The sequence below is a fragment of the Bos mutus genome, chromosome 13 (genome assembly GCF_027580195.1).
Source record: "Bos mutus isolate GX-2022 chromosome 13, NWIPB_WYAK_1.1, whole genome shotgun sequence".
Classification (NCBI taxonomy): domain Eukaryota; kingdom Metazoa; phylum Chordata; class Mammalia; order Artiodactyla; family Bovidae; genus Bos; species Bos mutus.
In genome coordinates this window covers 67321554-67338456 of record NC_091629.1, presented here as the reverse complement: position 1 = coordinate 67338456, position 16903 = coordinate 67321554, and positions in this window count along the sequence as shown.

The following is a 16903-nucleotide window of genomic DNA, read 5'->3' as shown; positions in this document are numbered from 1 at the left end:
CACAGGCAATTAAGAAGAGCTCTGACGGGTCAAGTTCAAGTTGGCATGAGGGCACAGAAACACCTGCACAGACATAGCGGAGGGGTAGTCAGAGCAGGCTTCCTGGAGCAAGTGACCTTTAAACTGAGATCAGAAGGCAGAGAGGAGCAGGGCCAGGCAGGTGGAGGGGAGGCAGCTGTGTTTAGGCAGAGGGAGCAGCCTGCAGGGATGGAACTTCCTAACCAGCGTTCTTGTAACCTTTTCTCTCCTTCCTCTTTCTCCTTCCCCCTCTCCACCTTCTACAAATTAAGAACACTTTGTTTTTTTCTCTTTGGTTTTCTAAGCACTTTCACATATATCTCCTCCACGTTTGTGACCACAACAGCCTCATAAGTTATATACATACATCTTCATTAGTTTTGCCCCCCCCCGCCTTTTTTTTTTTTTTTTTTTTTTCCAGTCGAGGAGCCAACACAGATAGCGAAGTGGCTTACTCCTGTCCATACAGCAGACAGGAGTAAGAGCCTGAACTCACACCAAGTTCTAACCCTGCATCCCACAGGCATCTACCTGAATGATAAGGAGGAGCCCAAACAGGGGGAGTTGACCGATTCTGAGAGCTCAGCGCCCCCTGATCCACTGCTGGCCCTTGCTGGCCTCCCCTACAGAGCTCTGTGGTGGGATTTCCAAGGCACAGGGGATGGAAGACCCTTTACATTTCTGCATGAATCCAACAAAGGGAATAGACTGCATGGGGCAGCAAAGGTCCTCAGCTGTGCTCCAGCTCTGTGCCTCTGGGCACAGGTTAAACCTGCAAGGACACAGACCACCGGGCTCCACAGAAGACAGAAGCCAGTGCTCTGCGACAACCTGGACGGATGGGGTGGGGAGGGAGGTGGGAGGGGGTGCAGGATAGAGGGGACAAATGTATGCCTATGGCTGATTCATATTGATGGATGGCCAAAAACCATCACCCTATTGTAAAGTAATTATCCTCCAATTAAAATAAATAAATAAATTTTTAAAAAAGTCTTCCTTTGCCCTGTTGAATTTTGAATCCAGTTGGAATATTTTTCAAGTTTTTCAAAATTTACAAAATGAGAAGCTTTGAATTATTCAACTGGAATATTAAATATGGCCTTTTCCCTTCCTGCTTATAAAAGCTTCTGTTGCCTTTAGAGCTTCCTTGTTAAAGGTTTGTTGCTTTCCTTTGGGTTTCTCTGGATGCACGATGTGAGTAGTTTATCAGAGAGGAAACCCTAGGTATTAGCTTGAGAGGGCAGAAAAGTGAGACAGAGGAAGTGAAGTCTAAAAAGGTTATTACTGGGTGATTACTGCTGTGGCAAGGGGTGGGCTCAGTCTCACTGGGGACCCCTAAGGAACCTTGTAGAATGTCCCCCAAATTGTCCCCTCAGGGAATAGGCTGGGGCATTTGTCCACCATCTCTTCTCCACCCTTCTCCACCATCTCTTTTCCACCCTCCCATTGGTTGAGAGTTGCCTCCAAGGGCATTAAACTTTCCTATTTCAGGATCAGGAGGCTTCTGGGAGAATCCTGGGATGGGAAATAGAGAGAAACCAAGGTTCTTGAGGTGGGTCCCTGGCTATATGTAAGTGCTGCCCCCTCAGCTGCACTGAAGCCAAATGGGACATGGGGACATGATAGAGCACTGTTACAGAAAGCCAAGACTCTAGCATGTGGGATTTGGGGGTAGAACACATGTGCTAAGTCCCTGTGCCTTCTACTTCTTATGCTGGATCATTTGATCAGGAGCAAGTCACAGGTTTTGACCATCAGTTTCTATTCTGTTGAGGAAGAGAGAAACAGAACAGAGAAGAAGGGAAACTCCCAGCCCTATTTATGTCATAGGCTGTTGCTAGGATCAAAGAGGACAACGTGAGAAACTATGAAGTTCAACATAAATGCTATTCATTATGTTGACCACTTAAGGTCCCTCTGGGAATCCATCATTCACTCTGGGTCTCTGAGTGTTCACCACAGTCAGGCTACTGAGGTTATCAATGAAGGGCCTCCCTTGGACATCTAGTGGCAGGCAGATGTCGCCTTGGTCCTCATCTGTTTCCGGAAGCTTCTGTCCCTACTCTGCTCGTGTCACTCCAGAATTCGGCCATAGGTGCCATTGAGAGGACATTCACTGCTCCCTTTAGGAATCCTCCCTAAAAACAGCTTTCCCAGCGATTTACAGCAAAAATAAGGCACCAACCACCCTAACATCTATTCCAAGCTTACCACTGCCAGGCACAGTCTTAAGCATCTTACATACTGTGTGTCAGCAAATTTTATAATTATATACTGCGTATACATGATATATTTATTATCCGAGATTTGTAGGTGAATCGGGAGCTTATCCAGATAAAATCACACCTGATGGGGGTCATCACCAAGTGTTGGCAAAAATATTGATGGATGGCAAAACCAATATGATATTGTAAAGTAATTAGCCTCCAATTAAAATAAATAAATTTAAATAAATAAATGAGTCCAAATCTGATCTCAGAGCCAGAGCCCTGAGCTATTGCATGATGCTCCATCCAGAAACCAGATCATCATCCAATTTACGTCTTCCTAGTGTGAGGGCAATGGCACCCCACTCCAGTACTCTTGCCTGGAAAATCCCATGAACAGAGAAGCCGGGGTTGCTACGAGTTGGGCACGACTGAGCGACTTCACTTTCACTTTTCACTTGCATGCATTGGAGAAGGAAATGGCAACCCACTCCAGTATTCTTGCCTGGAGAATCCCAGGGACGGGGGAGCCTGGTGGGCTGCCGTCTATGGGATTGTACAGAGTCGGACACGACTGAAGCGATTTAGCAGCAGCAGCAGCAGTGTGTTAATCACTCAGTCATGTCCAACTCTTTGAGACACCACAGACTGTAGCCTGCCAGGCTCCTCTGTCCATGGGGATTTTCCAGGCAAGAATATTGGAGTTAGTCGCCATTTCCTTCTCCAGAGGATCTTCCCGACCCAAGGAACTGAACCTGGGTCTCCCACATTACAGGTAGATTCTTTACCATCTGAACCACCAGGGAAACCCTACATCTTCCTTAGGGAAATAATGTCATCTTCTGACCCATCACCTCTCTAAAGGACCTTTTAAACATCTGTTTCTTTCCCCTCTTCTTTTTTGAGCAAGAGAGCAAGATGCATTTTTTTTTTCATTGATTTATTTCTACCCTTCCTGACTGGTGACCTATAAAAGTGTCTTCTAAATGCAGTTCTAATATTGAGAACATGGGAAGGCAGGTATGACATTTCACCCTGGAGCTACTGTCATTTTAATTATCTGGCACATTCACAGAAAAATGTCCCGGAGACTCTCGCTTCCTTTTCGTTTCCTTTGTGGTAACAGAGCTGGATCATTTAAGAGTTGAAATCGTTGAAGCAGGGGTGTTGTTTAGGTGGTATGCTGCTCCAGGGATTAATAAATTTATAAACTGCTTTAATTTGCTCTAATTAAAAATAGCTTTTTAATTGCTTTTTAAAAAGAAAGTCTTGTAAAGAATTGCTCCTTTAAAACCAGTAAAAACAAAGTGGGGTCAGGCAGGTTTCTATTGATTTACGATCTAACTACTCAGAACAACACACAACTCAGCCCAACCACTGAGACTGCATAGATTGGCCAAGTGGAAAGAGAATAGAAAAAGAAAAGATGCCCTTTCAAGCATGTGCTCAGCTCAAAGAGCAGTGTGATTTTCGGAAACACCCACTTGGGCTCTGCTTATGCTGAGCTAATCTGTTCAATGATTTTCTGCTTCAATAGATGTAACGCCTTCAGAAGAGGAAGTAGGCTTCTGCAATATGACCCTTTGAGCCTCAGGCAGGGAATTACATCATGAGATATCTGGCAAACTGTAAATTGAATCAAGTACTGATTGAAAGAATGCTTTGAGTGTGTGCTCACTTGATTTGGATATTGTAACATAGGGTACCACATGGATTGTTAATAGAGTTACAGTTGATTGTTACCAGCAGCAGCAGCAGCAGCAATATAGGGTACCACATGGATTGTTACTAGAGTTACAGTTGATTGTTATCAGTTATAATTCCAGTACTGATCAAGCAATGACATCTTCATTATTCCTCACTCACTCCATCTTCCCTTTCCTTCCCAGCCTCCCCCAACAGAGTAGGATGGTCACACTGTACATTCAATGCTGTCGATCACTCAAAGCCTGTGTTGGAAGTTTCAATTGGAGATCACACAGGCAGGGATGCGATACCAGCTGCATGACAACTATTTCTGATTTCTCAGACCATCTCCAAATGCCTCCCTTTCCCAGGGTGAGTGTAACATTTCTATCATGTGGCCCACTCAATATAAGTGTCAGGCCCTTCCTGAATCAAGCCCGCTGGTGTATGATGATAAACAGTGCCCTGATCTGCAGTGATTCCCACCCCTCCACATGCTGGCAAAGGTCGCCTAGCAACTGTTGTTAGGGGCAACACTGGCAATGTTTAGTTTAATTCAGTTCAACAGGACAACCTTGGTCTCCAGATGAAGGTTCAAGTTTATGCCCTAGAGATCAGGACCCCCTCACAAACCCACCCCCATTTTAATCCCCCTTATGTTTGCCTAAGATTTAACCATTATTACTAAATTCGCCCATTTAACAAGATCAAAATGGTCATTCTGAGTCTATCACACCTTCCACCCAGGCTGTGATAAAGGGTTAGTATCTGATTTTTACGAGGTAACAGCTTGGCCTCATTCCCTTCCCTGTTTAATATTCACCACGTTGACTTCAAAATGGTTTCCAAACTATAAAGCCTGGAATGAAAATAAAAAGTTTAGAAAAAGGAGAGAGAAGTCCTTTGTTAAGCCCCTGCTGGGATGCCTTTTCCTTAATGCACTTCAAAAATAAAATCCTGAACAATTTTTCATTCAGATGCATGAACAGAACCATGTGAAAAATGCCTGTGTTTGTGGATTACACCACCCCCTACTGATTGATCCTCTTAATGGCTCAGCGTTTTGCAAATGAAGAAGTAGTTACCCAAGTTCTGTTGGCTATTAATTCAGTCTACATAGGTTTCTGCTGGTTTAATGAGAACAGAATATCGTCTACCAAAATGCAGTGCTTTCAAGGTATATAATAAAGCAGTCCTATAAAACAGCCTGTGTTTAAAATAGCCTATAATAAAATAGCTAGCTAGTGTAAAATGTAATTTCATGTCACCATATTTATAAAATAGCCTGTCAGTCCATTTAGAGGAAAAAAGAATGTATATTAAACAGACTTGGCTTTGACGTGGACTTTTTATATTAAACTACCCGATAGTGACTCAGTTGAAACTATCTAAACCTTTGTTACTAGAACCTTTTTGTTATTGTCAGTATTTTGAGGACAAATCCAAATAATCAGGTGAGGCTGATTATTCAACAGCAATTAATATTCCTATTTAGCATAAAAGAGATTTCAATTATGAATTTATTTTTATCTCTTGGTTGTTTTAAAAAAGTCTTCCATAAAGAGCAGAAATATGGAAATACAATGGTTTGAAGGACACCTGTGAATTCCCACACTTGTGTTCAGAGTTTATGTAACTTCCATTCAAATTATTTATTAGCCAGCCCAGAATGTCACAGTGACTCTAATCCCCTTTGACAGAAAATTGGCTGTTGCTGCCAAGTCGCTTCAGTCATGTCTGACTGTGTGACCCCATAGACAGCAGCCCACCAGGCTCCTCTGTCCCTGGGATTCTCCAGGCAAGAATACAGGAGTGGGTTGCCATTTCCTTCCCCAATGCATGAAAGTGAAAAGTGAAAGTGAAGTCGCTCAGTCATGTCTGACTCTTAGCGACCCCACAGACTGTAGCCTACCACACTCCTCCGTCCATGGGATTCTCCAGGCAAGAGCACCGGAGTGAGTTGCCATTTCCTTCTCCTTGACAGAGTATTGGAGGGAGTTGTTTTTTCCTTCTAAGAAAAAAACCAAATTGAGAATTATACAGAAGTGGTGTCAGGAACAGAGATGACACAAATAAGATAAAACAACAGAACTGTCCTTTGCATGTGTATGTCTGCTTGGGAGTATGGGAAGATGACTTCCCGAGGACTCCAGGACCACCCAGGCAGGAATTTCCTGGCATTGTAGGAAGAACTTGAAATAGGCTATTTTCTGTTTTCCTAAGCAAATATCACCACCAAGCTGCTTTTCTTGGAAAGCTATGCACCCAGGTGGGGTTGGTGGTGGATGGGTGTGGAGCACTGTTTGCTCAGACAAAACTGATGGAGAACAGCCTGGCTGCAGGAGTGAGAAGCAGACAGTTGGAAAAGTTGAGGCTGTTTTCTCTACATTGCTCTTCAAAGCATTTGTTCGTACCTCTCCTCACAGGCTAGCTTCTCAAGTCTAGGAAATTAAAATCTTTTCAGGCTTGGGACCTAAGAGATATGGGGGAAAGTCATCATTTCAAGTAAAAGGCTATAGAGTATATTGAGAAAATGAGAGGCAGATTCCACTGATGGGATATTTATTACCATCCAGAGTCATGGAGAGTGAGGAAGGAGAAGGAAAACATCCACAGATTTAGCTAGGTTCCCCAAATTTTGTTTTGTTTTGTATTTTTGATAGAGTAGCATGTAGTTAGATATATCTAGTATATATACCTAGTATATCTAGAAGTCAGATGCTAACTAAACATCAAGTACATTCCTTAAAGTAGCTTTATTCCCACAAATCTCTAAGGGGCTGCATGTCTATATTAGACTTTGTGTTTCTTACACATCATTACTAAGAATACTGGGAAAATTCTATGATAGATAGCCCATAGGTATAGCAAGTATATTAACAGTAATAAAAAATGACCAAAATCCAATAAAGACATACCAAGGATAACTTGCTTCCATGTTCTTTGTCAGGATTTAAAGTATAACCTATGCCTCTAGTACATGACCTCTGAGTAACATTACAAAGTAAAACAAGGATAAGGAGGCAATAAATGCCAAATGAGGTCATGATACATGGGATGCAAGAAGGACTCTGTCCTTTGTACAAGAATGTGAAACAAGCAACTTATACTCTGAAGACCTCCATGGCGAGGTCAGCCAGGGTGTAAAAAAGTATACCCTGATGGAGGGAATGGTAAGTGCTGTAAAAACTATAGAAAATGATATGGCAGTGCCTCAAGAAATTAGGCAATGGCACCCCACTCCAGTACTCTTGCCTGGAAAATCCCATGGACGGAGGAGCTTGGTAGGCTGCAGTCCATGGAGTCGCTACTAGTCGGATACGACTGAGTGACTTCACTTTCATGCATTGGAGAAGGAAATTGCAACCCACTCCAGTGTTCTTGCCTGGAGAATCCCAGGGACGGTTGAGCCTGGTGGGCTGCCATCTATGGGGTCACACAGAGTTGGACACGACTGAAGCAACTTAGCAGCAAGAAATTAAAAATATAATTATCACAAAATCCAGTACTTCCACTTCTGGGTATAGATCTCCCTCAAAAAACTGAAAACAGGGGATCAAACAGGTATTTTCACACACATATTCAGAGCATCATTATTCACAACAGTCAAAAAGTGGAAACAACCCAGGTGTCTGCAGACATGAATGGATAAACCAAATATGTATAACTATATGTATATATATATGTTATATGTATAAACTATATGTATATGTAGTACATACAGTATATGTACTATATGTTATATGTATAAACTATATATATAAGGGAATATTATTCAGCCTTTAAAAGGAAGGAAATTTAGACACATTATAATATGGATAAACCTCTAAGACACTGAGATTAACTGAAATAAGCAGTCACAAAAGGACAGATACCGTGTCATTCCATTTATGTGAAGTAGTGACAGTAGTCAAATTGATAGAGACAGAAGGTAGAATGATGTTGCCAGGAGACGGCGCAGGGGGAATGGAGAGTTACATTTAGTGGCTGTGGAATTTCAGTCTGGGAAGATGAAAAAAGTTCTGGCAATGGATGGTGGTGATGGTTGCACAATTATGTAAATCTATGAATAACACTTAGAAGAAATGGAGCAGCTATCATAGTCAACAAAGTGGTCCAAAACGCAGTACTTGGATGCAATCTCAAAAATGACAGAATGATCTCTGTTCGTTTCCAAGGCAAACCATTCAATATCACAGTAATCCAAGTCTATGCCCCAACCAGTAATGCTGAAGAAGCTAAAGTTGAACAGTTCTATAAAGACCTACAAACCTTTTAGAACTAACACCCAAAAAAGATGTCCTTTTCATTATAGGGGACTGGAATGCAAAAGTAGGAAGTCAAGAGACACCTGGAGTAACAGGCAAATTTGGCCTTGGAGTACAGAATGAAGCAAGGCAAAGATAATAGAGTTTTGCCAAGAGAACGCATTGGTCATAGCAAACACCTTCTTCCAACAACACAAGAGAAGACTCTACACATGGACATCACCAGATGGTCAATATCTAAATCAGAATGATTATGTTCCTTGCAGCCAAAGATGGAGAAACTCTATACAGTCAGCAAAAATAAGACAGGGAGCTGACCGTGGCTCAGATCATGAACTCTTTATTGCCAAATTCAGATTTAAATTGAGAAAGTAGGGAAAAATCACTAGACCATTCAGGTATGACCCAAATCAAAACCCTTATGATTATACAGCAGAAGTGACAAATAGATTCACAGGATTAGACCTGATAGATTGCCTGAAGAACTATGGATGGAGTTTCATGACATTGTATAGGAGGCAGGGATCAAGATCATCTCCAAGAAAAAGAAATGCAAAAAAGCAAAATGACTGTTTGAGGAGGCCTTAATGTAATGTAATGTAATGTAATGTAATGTAATGTAATGAATGACCTTACAAATAGCTGTGAAAAGAAGAGAAGCCAAAACCAAAGGAGAAAAGATATACTCATTTGAATGCAGAGCTCCAAAGAAGAGCAAGGAGAGATAAGAAAGTCTTCCTCAGTGATCAGTGCAAAGAAATAAAAGAAAACAAGAGAATGGGAAAGACTAGAGATCTCTTCAAGAAAATGTGAAATACCAAGGGAATATTTCATGCAAAGATGAGCTCAATAAAGGACATAAATGGTATGGATCTAACAGAAGCAGAAGATATTAAGAAGAGGTGGCAAGAATACACAGAAGAACTAACAAAAAAGATCTTCATGACCCAGATAATCACAATGGTGTGCTCACTCACCTAGAGCCAGACATCCTGGAATGTGAAGTCAAGTGGGCCTTAGGAAGCATCACTACGAACAAAGCTAGTGGAAGTGATGGAATTCCAGTTGAGCTATTTCAAATCCTAAAAGATGATGCTGTTACAATGCTGCACTCAATATGCCAGCAAATTTGGAAAACTCAGCAGTGGCCACAGGACTGGAAAAGGTCAGTTTTCATTCCAATCCCAAAGAAAGGCATTGCCAAAGAATGCTCAAACTATGCACAATTGCACTCATCTCACACACTAGTAAAGTAACGCTCAAAATTCTGCAAGCCAGGCTTCAATAGTACTTGAACCGTGAACTTCCAGATGTTCAAGCTGGATTTACAAAAGGCAGAGGAAACAGAGATCAAATTGCCAATATCCACTGGATTATCGAAAAAGCAAGAGAGTTCCAGAAAAAAACATCTATTTCTGCTTTATTGATTACGCCAAAGCCTTTAATTGTGTGGATCACAACAAACTGTGAAAAATTCTCAAAGAGTTGGGAATACCAGACCACCTGACCTGCCTCTTGAGAAATTTGTATGCAGGTGAGGAAGTAACAGTTAGAACTGGACATGGAACAACTGACTGGTTCCAAATAGGAAAAGAAATACATCAAGGCTGTATATTGTCACCCTGCTTATTTAACTTATATGCAGAGTCCATCATGAGAAACGCTGGACTGGTTGAAGCACAAGCTGGAATCAAGATTGCTGGGAGGAATATCAATAACCTCAGATATGCAGATGACACCACACTCATGGCAGAAAGCAAAGAAGAACTAAAGAACCTCTTGATGAAAGTGAAAGAGGAGGGTGAAAAAGTTGGCTTACAATTCGACATTCAGAAAACTAAGATCATGGCATCCAGTCCCATCACTTCATGGCAATTAGATGGGGAAACAGTGGAAACAGTGGCAGACTTCTCTTTTGGACTCCAAAATCACTGCAGATGGTGACTGTAGCCATGAAATTAAAAGACGCTTGCTCCTTGGAAGAAAAGCTATGACCAACCTAGACAGCATAGTAAAAAGCAGACACACTACTTTGCCAACAAAGGTCCATCTAGTCAAAGCTATGGTTTTTCCAGTAGTCATGTATGGACGTGAGCATTCGACTATAAAGAAAGCTGAGCACCGAAGAATTGATGCTCTTGAACTGTGGTATTGGAGAAGACTCTTGAGAGTCCCTTGGCCTGCAAGGAGATCCAACCAGTCCATCCTAAAGGAGACTGTTCCTGAGTGTTCATTGGAAGGACTAATGTTGAAGCTGAAACTCCAATACTTTGGCCACCTGATGTGAAGAACTGACTCATTGTAAAAGACCCTGATGCTGGGAAAGATTGAGGGCAGGAGGAGAAGGGGTTGACAGAGGGTGAGATGATTGGATGCACCACCGACTCAATGGAGATGAGTTTGGGTAAACTCTAGGAGTTGGTGATGGACAGGGAGGCCTGGCGAGCTGCAGTCCATGGGGTCGCAGAGTCGGACACGACTTAGCAATTGAACTGAACCGAACTGATGAATAACACTAAATACTTTAAAATGGTTAAAAATGAACTTACTTACAAAACAGAAAGAGATTCACAGACTTAGAGAACGACCTTATGGTCACCAGGGGGAAGGATGGGAGGATAGTTAGGGAGTTTGGGATAGACATGTACAGTCTGCTATATTTTAAATGGATAACCAGCAAGGACCTCCTGTTCAGTGCAGGGAACTCTGCTCAATGTTATGGGACAGCCTGAATGGAAGCTGAGTTTGGAGGAGAGTATATAAATGTACGTGTATGGCCGAGTCCCTTTGCTGTGCACCCGAAACTATCACAATGTTGTTAATCAGCTGTACCCCAATACAAAATATTTTTAAGTGCTTAAGATGGTAAATTTTATATTACATAGATTTTACTGCAATTTTTTAAAAAGTTAAGGGGAGCAGTCAGTACTGTGCTGGAATGTAACCACATCCAGGTCAGTGCTAAAAAGCAGAATGGACCTCAGCTGAATGAGTCAGATAAAAATAACCAACTCTGACTTTCAGTCTCTGCCCAAGACACACAAATACATGATGTCACTGACACAGTCCTAAAATATCCTTTTCAATGCATGGTCAAAAATGCTTTCTTTTTATAGATGAATCTACACAGCTCTACCATGACAACTCAGAGAATAACAGCTGACTTTGGAATATTCATAGATAATTTTCCCCAAGGGTGAGGGGGCAAGAGGATATGCACCTCCAGCAATTAGTCCACTTGATGAGGATCCATTAAGCCCTTCTGGAAAGAGAGCAAGTGAAAGCGAGTACAATGGTTTTCAGTAAAGGCAGACCTGGTTATAAGAATGTTGGTTGTCTCACTCTTTTGTGACCCCATGGACTGTAGCCTGCAGAATCCTCTGTCCATGGGATTTCCCAGGCAAATTACTGGAGTGGGTTGCCATTTCCTTTAATAGGGGATCTTCCTGACCCAGAAATCAAACCTACATCTCCTGCATTGGCAGGCAAATTCTTTACCACTGAGCCACCTGGGAAGCCCCAAGAATGTGGGTACCATGCACTCAGTACCTGCTCTATAGAGTGAAGTGTCCTTGTTGCTCTTCACCTACTCCTCCTGGCAGGTGCTAGAAGGTGTGCGTGCAGGGCCCCCTTGCGCTTCTGTGGAGCTACATGGCTGGGTTCAGCTGGTGAGTGCTGAGCAGCAACGTTTGTCACTCACAAACAGAAGCATTTCATTGATGGTGCAAGATTCTCGGGAGAGGACTGGTCACCCGTGATGCTTGAGATGGTGGCTTTTCTATCAGAGTGAGGAGTCAGGGGGAGACATACTACACTAGACATAAATATTTGTAGGGATAAACCACCAAGACTGTGGGTAATTTGTTACTGCAGTTTATTTAGCCTAGCCTATATTTTGCGACAGAACCAAAACAACAACAACAACTGAGATACTGAACTGGGTACCCTAACATATATACAAATAGACCTCAGAGATACCGCAGTTTCCATTTCAGGTCACCTCAATAAGGTGAATATCACAATAAAGTACATCACATAGCTTTGTTTTCCTAGCAATTAGAAAGCCTTGTTTAACTACAGTGTAGTCTACTAAGAGTTCTTTTTTTTTTTGGCGGGGGGGGGGGGATCATTTATTTATTTACTTTTATTTTATTTTTTAACTTTACAATATTGTATTGGTTTTGCCATATATCAACATGAATCCGCCACAGGTATACACATGTTCCCCATCCTGAACCCTCCTCCCTCCTCCCTCCCTGTACCATCCCTCTGAGTCATCCCAGTACACCAGCCCCAAGCATCCAGTATCGTGCATCGAACCTGGACTGGCAACTCATTTCATATATGATATTATTCATGTTTCAATGCTATTCTCCCAAATCATCCCACCCTCTCCCTCTCCCACAGAGTCCACAAGACTGTTCTATACATCAGTGTCTCTTTTGCTATCTCGTATACAGGGTTATTGTTGCCATCTTTCTAAATTCCATATATATGCGTTAGTATACTGTATTGGTGTTTTTCTTTCTGGCTTACTTCACTCTGTATAATAGGCTCCAGTTTCATCCACCTCATTAGAACTGATTCAAATGTATTCTTTTTAATGGCTGAGTAATACTCCATTGTGTATATGTACCACTGCTTTCTTATCCATTCATCTGCTGATGGGCATCTAGGTTGCTTCCATGTCCTGGCTATTATAAACAGTGCTGCAATGAACATTGGGGTAAGAGTTCTTTTTTAACGTTAAAAAAGCACATCCCTTAACTGAAAAACACTTTGTAGCTAAAAAATGCTAGCACTGACATATATACACTACTATGTATAAAATAGATAGCTAGTGAGAACCTTTTGTATAGCAGAGGGACCTCAGCTCAGTGCTCTGTGACAACCTAGAGGGGTGGGACAGGGGTGGGGTGGGAGAGAGGCTCAAGAGGGGACATATATATTTTTTTAAAAATGCTAACAACCATCATCTGAGCCTTCAGAAAGTTGTAGTAGTAACATCAAAGGTCAGTGATCACTGATCACCATGACAAATATATTCAGAATGAAAATGTTTGAAATACTGTGAAAATCACCATAAATGTGACACAGAGACAGGGAGCAAGCAGATGCTGTTGGAAAAATGGCACTGATAGACTTGCTCAACAAGAGGTTGTCACAAACCTTCAATTTGTGAAAAAAAAAAAAGCACAAACACAAAACAGTATTTGTTTAGCACAGTAAAGTGCAATAAAACAAGGTCTGCCTATAATCTGTAAACCATCAGCAACTCTGCAATGAGATATTATGTACCCATTTCCTGGATGAAGCAGTTGGGGGCAAAACATCACACCCACTAAGGTAGTACTAACAGCTAAAACTCTAAGAGCTGTTCACTTTCCACTGTAATGTAAAGTTCCCTTTAACATTCATGTCTGGTTTAACCATTAAGAACCATTATGATAGCTCAGTTGGTAAATCATCTGCCTGTAATGCAGGAGACCCAGGTTTGATTCCTGGGTCGGGAAGATCCCCTGGAGAAGGAAATGGCAACCCACTCCAGTATTCTTGCCTGGAGAATCCCATGGACAGAGGAGCCTGGCAGGCTACAGCCCAGGGGATCACAAGAGTCGGACACAACTTAGCAACTAAACCACCACCACCAACCATTAGGAGTCACTGTCATCTCTAAAGGGTTATGTTGTTTATCCTTGAGATAAAATAATGATTTATCTGCCCCCACTTGATTCATGTCTAAATAAGCATCACCTTTCTGGAAGAATAGTCTTCTTTGGAAAGCAGGGCCCTCCAGTGCTGTTGGATCCCTTGAATATAGAATCTTTCACAAAAGGCTCAACATCCTACGACCCCAGCTGTAAAACGAGAGATAAAACCCTAATGTTCATTCTTCTGACACATTTGCTCACAGACACTGCACAGCACAGTTTACCTTGGGTCCCGAGGACCGAATTAAGTCTCGAGTCTGTCTTAGGCTCTCAGATCAGGATGAGCAGTACTGCTGCTGGGGTGGGGGAGGGCCGAAAAACTGGGCTGGATCTGCACGGGAAAGAGTGTGGGGCTGGAGTCTGGCCTCTGGTCCATGGGCCGGTGACCAGCTATGAGGTATCAGCAGGTTATCCTCCCTTTACTGATTCCTCATGAAATGGTGAAGAAATTAATACCTACCCAAGGGATTGAAGTGTAGAGAAAGTGAGTTCCTACTTATAAATCACCCAGAGGGTAAGCTGAAGAGGAACATAGGTAGTATTTATGGCATTAGAGGAGAGCAAAGTGCTTTCCAGTAGGTGCTTGAGTCCTGTTACAGCCGAACGGCATTCCCCTTAAATTCTTATATTGAAACCATAATCTCCAGTATCTCAGAATGTGACTCTCTTTTGGAGATTGGGTCTTTACAGAGGTAATTAAATTAAGTTCAATAAGGCCCTCAGGGTGGGCAGTAATTCTAAGTCACTGGTGTGCTTACATGAAGAGGAAATGTGGATGCAGACACGCATGGAGGGGAGGACAATGTGAAGACACTGGGAGAAGGTGTCTACAAGCCAAGAGAGAGGCAGCAGAAGAAACCAGCACTGCTGACACCTCTGTCTTGGACTTCCAACCTCCAGAACTGCAAAACTCCTGTTGTGCAAGCCTGAGTCTGTGGTTCTTTGTTCAGTAGCTCTAGCCTCTCCTGGTTGCAAATGACCAGAGTAACTCTGAAAACACTCATTAGCTACTGACAGCACATTGGCCACAAAGAACCCCTCTCTCTCATAGGCCTGGGCTGTAATCATCCTGCAAGGGACCCAAAGGGAGGCTTCGTGGGCTGCTGACCTACCCCTGCAAGGGGCTCCCCCAAATCAACTCTCTACCCTGCCCCCCACCAAGGAGAAATCTAGTCCTAGGCTCAGTAGGAACCTTCCAGAGAAACTGTTGGTCGATGCTTGGTTTCTTGTTGAACCACCAAAGTTTCCTCAGGTTTAAATAAAGATCTAGGTCTTTGATTCATGGAGTGAATGGAGGCAATGGAGGCAATGTCAGTTTATCAAGAAGAAATTTTATATCACAACCAAACACGAGATCTAATGTTATTCATATCAGGAAAGTACTTTTTCAAATACACAGGCCTAAGGAGTCCTGGTTCAGAAAAAACTAAGAAAGCACACACACAGAGAGATAGAATGGGCTGTAAGAAATTAAGTTGTTTTGACAAAACACCAAGTCCCCTAGGCAGAAATATGTAGCACGGTTCCCAAAGGAAGGTATGGTGCCAACAAGGTAGCTGTAGAGAGGGAGGTAAATACCCTCCTCAAGGAAAACAGAGAAGGGAGAATACGTGGAGACACAGAGGGATTGAAGACATGTAGGAGAGGAAATTTGGTATGTCCAGTAGCAGAGGGGTCTGAGAACATGCAGTTCAGGGACGTGGAAAGGGAAGGGGCCGCAGATACCAGTCACAGGCTCAGCTGCAGAGACCCGGCAGCCTTTACACGTATGTGAAGCCCTGGACCATTTTTCTTCAGAGGAGACTTTTCCAAATAATCAAAGGATGCTGGCAGTTCTCCACTTGGCTATGTGAACAGCTTCTTCAGTATGTAAACCAACACGAGGTGGGCTGGGATAGAAACATCAGGTCTCCTCTGGTGTCCATATGTACACACTGCTGGCCACACAGGGGGCCTAGGGACCCCAAGAGGCCAGTAGGAGACCAGATGGCATCTTTGGGGGAATTCTGCTTTCATCCTGGTGGAAACTGAGTATGCTACCTAGGTGGCCAGAGGGAGCCTCAGAAAGACAGTTATTTATCTTTCCAATGGTCTCACTGCTGAACACTTGCTCCTGCAGACATGGGTTCGGGCCTCAGGCCCTGGGATAAAGATACTACACAGTCCCCAAAACCCGACAAAGGAAAGCGCAGCTCTGAGCCCTCGTTGGGAGGAAAAAGATCACATTAAATTTCTTGCCAATTTCTTCTTCTGCTAAACTAGCTGGCTTACCATGCAGACAGCTCTCTCTGCCTCTCTCTGCTCTGCTTCTCTCTCTCTCTCTCTCTCTGTGTCTTTGTGTCTCTATCTCTATAACCCTCTATATATCTCTGTTTCTTTGTCTCTCTCTGTTTCTCTTTCTATATATATGTACCTCTGTATCTCTCTCTGTTTCTCTCACTCTCTCTCTGCTTCTGTCTCCCTCTCTCTCTGTATCTCTCTCTGTCTCTCAGTCTCTGTTTCACTCTCTATCTTTGTCTCACCCTCTCTCTGCTTGTCTCTCTCTAGCCAGTGTTCTAAACAGCAGCCCAAAGATCCATATGTCACAATCTGGCAGAGGAAGCTGGTATGAAAGACACATCTATTCTCTTCCTTTCAAATGACAAATGGGAATGAGCCCCATTGAGGGAGGCGCAGATGATGAGGAGAGGGAGTGGATGCCACAGGGGGCATAGGACTTACACGATGAAGTCTCAACCATGAACTAAAGCTCGGCTCCACTCCATGCTTCTGTGTGTCGTGAGGACATGGAGATGCTTGGGGGGTAATTTGTAAAGTGCTTCCACACACTGTGCAAGAGCCAGAAAACTCTACTGGGGCCTCACACAAAACATTATTTCTAAGAGTTTAAAAAAAAAAATTTCTTTTGGAAACAAGCCACTGTAGATGGTCAAATCCTATCCTATGCCACATGATAGAGTAAGTAAGTGTGCCTTATGCTTCTATGTCCTAAACCCCCTGCCTCCCCACCCCA